We start from the raw sequence: 3,726 nt of genomic DNA on the forward strand, positions 1-3,726 counted from the left end.
AATAAAATAAAATAAAATAAAACAAAACAAAATAAAATCAAGACAATAGGAAAAGGACCTCGGAAGCGTTCATCAACGTTAACGTTCCAAAGAAGCCGTGCACTTGGTACTGAAACACGACAGATCTGCCCTTCGTGGACCCCGGAACCCTCCCCGTCTTTCCCTCTCTCCGCATGACACACATTCGCTTCTGAATTTTATGCGATGTCAAACTCCCTCGAGTGGTGTGAGGAACAGCTAGAAGGTTCTGAGTAAAAGGTTTCAGGTCGTGATTGACACCGCAGGGTAAGGGCACGGCTTTCCTGACAAGCTGTAAATTCGGCGGTGAATTACAGGACACAGGTGCTGCTTAGGAAGGCTCTGAGCAGATAATTTGTGAACATCGGCCTATATATCAAGCGCGGCTTGCAAACGGCTCCGGTATTGGATGCAGAGGCGTCTTCTCTTTGTGAGATGGGCTCTTCCCTGAGCCCAGGACAAGGTGTGCGTGTGGCTGTGACAATGAATCACTGCAGCCAATGGGGGGTGGGGGTGGGGGTGGTGGTGGTTATGGATGATGCTCATGAAAAGTGCAACCATCACTCAAACCGGCTCTGACAGAGCCTTCCAATCAAGATTCCACTTCCTGGCCCTGGTGGATTAAGTAAAAAAAAAAAAAGAAAAAGAAAAAAGAAAGCGCCTGAGGTTCCATCGAGGAACGTGCCACATCTTCATAAATCAGCCTGGGCATCAAAGGTGCTTGAAGACCTACGCTCTGCAAACGTAACGAATGTAAATCAAGGGCAAAATGTCTCTGTGTGAGCGGCGGTGTCCCACTGACTGCTGGTTTCCTTTTTGTCGATAAGAACTTATTTTTATTCTCTTGTTAGACTCAGGCGTTTCTTGCCTCGTCAGGATTTGGGTGAGATTCGGTTTCGGATGAAGGGAAGGGCGGGGGGGTGGGGGGGAAGTGACTTGATTAATAATATTAAAATATGAATCTAGAAATATGTGAAAGAACTTTGCATTGTATTTTAACCTTTCATGTGACAGTCTAGGCAAGGTTGCCTGCCTGTCCCCTCCACTTCCTACCTGCCCCTCCCCCCCCCCCCCCCTTAATGTTTTGGCTATTTCTGTGACTCCTTTGAAATTTGGGTTGGAGCCCTTAAAGATCTTTTCCATTTTTTTTATTTCCACTGGTGTTCAGCTTTAAGTTAATATATTGTTTCTAACGTTTATTTATTTATTTTGAGAGAGAGAGAGAGAGCGCAGGGAAGGGCAGAGAGAGGGGAGGGCGAGAGAGAGAGAATCCCAAGCAGGCTCTGAGATGTCAGCACAAGCCCTATGTGGGGCTCGAACTCACCAACCCTGAGATCCTGACCCGAGCCAAAAGAGTCAGATGCTTAAACAACTGAGTCACCCAAGCGTCCCTGGCTTTAAGTTAATATTATGGGTGAAAACTTATGATTATTTCGTTGTGATTTTTCTTTTCAGAATTGCTTTTTGCCCCCTGCAATCATATCTACTGGTGTTTATAATAAGCAAAGGGGGGGTATATTATTTAAAAAAAATTCCAAAGTCATAATATTAGCTGAAGTCTCCTTCCTGCTCCCAAGAGACATTTAATGCTACACTTGTTCCCAACAATGTATGCATCCTCTTATGAAACATGAACGTACAATGTACATGCAACCATATTTTGTTTTTTTTTCTAAATAAAAGGCCAAATCACTACACATTTTAACTTGGGTTACTTTTAAAAAGTTAACAAAATTTAAGGGAAAAACTAACAAATTAAGTAGACATTCCCGCTGTCAAATAACAAAAAAGTTAAGAAAATATGATAAAACTGTTGGTATGTTAGAAAAAGTCATTTTTATATTGTTGATTATTTGCACAGGTTTAGAATAAACTCATATGGAAAAGAAAAAAAGAGGTAAGTAATACATCGTAAAATCAAACTGTTGGAAAAGTACTTAGTAATTTTTATTTCTCTCTTAGATTTTTATATTAAGAAAATAAAATATGGCTCATACATTTATTTGCTCTCTCTGTATGCATTATGCTTGATATAAAACAAGTCTGGAAAATAAACGAGCATTATTTAAAATGAAACCTTAAATATATCAGGTAACATCATTTATGAGGTTAGTATTTCTTTGTTATCAGTTTTCTGCGAGCATTTATTACAGAATATCTTTTGTTTTAATTGCTCAAGACAAAGCAGTTTAGAGACATTTTCAGTGAGGAGGGACCCTCAATTAACTTTCGTTGCTGAGATATTTAATGTGCATGAGTTACAATATAACAGGGTAATTACCTAATACCTTTTGTGAAGGAATTCTAATAAAGAAAGAAATTGATTCGTACATAATGAAATTCAAGCTCTTCATTTCTCACCAAATTTTTCTTATTAAAATGGTTGTAAACTCTTATTTTGAGACCAATGGAAGAAATTTCTATCTTACATATAATGTTGAAGAAACTTCATAATTGTAATATATTTTAAAGTAAGTCAATAGCTAAGTTACTATAAAATGATGCACTCTTAAAAGTCATTATGTGCAGTGTGGTACCAAACTCCACTTTATTTAGAGAAATTAGACATAAGGGCCTAGCGTTCATTCCTATAAGTCTAATTCCAAATATCACTTAATCAATAGGAAGATATTTTCTGGACTTTTCTGCTTCATAAGTACTCATTTTAATCTGCTGTTTAAAACGATCACCCATGAGCTGCTTTGAGTTTAATGGGAAATATGTATTTCTTTCTGAAAGCAACTGATGAGAAAATAGAGTGAATGCTTTTTAAATTACTTCCAAGTTTGAAAACCTCAAAAGTTGTTTTGAACTTATGAAAAACGTAACTTATCTACCAGAGTTAAAATTACTCTCGTATTTTTCTTCTTTTCTTCTTAAGCTCGGCCAAAGGCCAATTAACCTCTGCAGCACTGGCTGTGTTTACGACCTGGGCTCTTGTCTTTGCGGAGCCCATGTGAAACGAACACTACTTTGTAAGTCAGGGCAGAGGAAGAAAAGAGGTTTGCACATTTTTGCTCTCGCTGCTGGGATGTGTTTCTACCTCCACTGCCACAAGCGTCAAGAAAGGTGTGAAAAGAAAGGATATTGTTTCTCCCAGATGCTTGAGAGCAAGCAGGAGAAGCTGAAAATAGCATCTGGAAAAAAACTGTGACAGATTCACCTTAATGAAAGATATTTAAAGATAAAATTGCCTCATCAGATTTTTAGTCTCCACCTATTAATTAAAGCAGAAGAGCTTTTCTTGGTGTTTGTTTCATGCTAATAAAGCCTAGTGTGCAGACACACGCACGCACGCGCATTTAAAATGTGTGGGAACCTGAAAATACAATAATCTACTTTCATAATCGTAATAATGATCAGATATCGTTTTTCGACTTAACTTCTGTTTTCCAAGGGCTATCACGTTCCACATACAGTTAATACATTTGGGGCCGAGTATTCAAATGACTGAAAAACGCAGTGAGATTCTTTTTTTTCCTTCCCGTTTTCATTTGGCAGTTTGGCACTGTGTGAGTAGAGCCTCAATGGGAGACGCTAAAAATAATGCTTGGAGTAAAAATTGTGTCTGGTTAAGGTTTCTCCGCACTGTCTCTTCAACTTGGCACTACAGTCAAGAATTTTCACGGACTGGAAGCAAAAGACCCAAATGCAGTCACTGATGTAACGTGATGACCAGTAGCGGACCAGCTGGATGGTGACCGTCTG

General features: G+C 38.8%; 1 long non-coding RNA gene across 1 annotated transcript; it reads left to right on the forward strand.

Annotated features, from left to right (window-relative positions):
* The first annotated feature begins 568 nt into the window (after nt 1-568).
* Nucleotides 569-3,221, forward strand: LOC132680254 (uncharacterized). Its single transcript, XR_009610589.3, has 3 exons — nt 569-771; nt 1,880-1,915; nt 2,900-3,221. It is a non-coding gene; the product is annotated as an uncharacterized LOC132680254 (long non-coding RNA).
* Nucleotides 3,222-3,726: the final 505 nt, after the last annotated feature.

This window comes from Panthera onca, chromosome A1, assembly GCF_046562875.1.
Source record: "Panthera onca isolate mPanOnc1 chromosome A1, mPanOnc1 haplotype 2, whole genome shotgun sequence".
NCBI classification, from domain to species: domain Eukaryota; kingdom Metazoa; phylum Chordata; class Mammalia; order Carnivora; family Felidae; genus Panthera; species Panthera onca.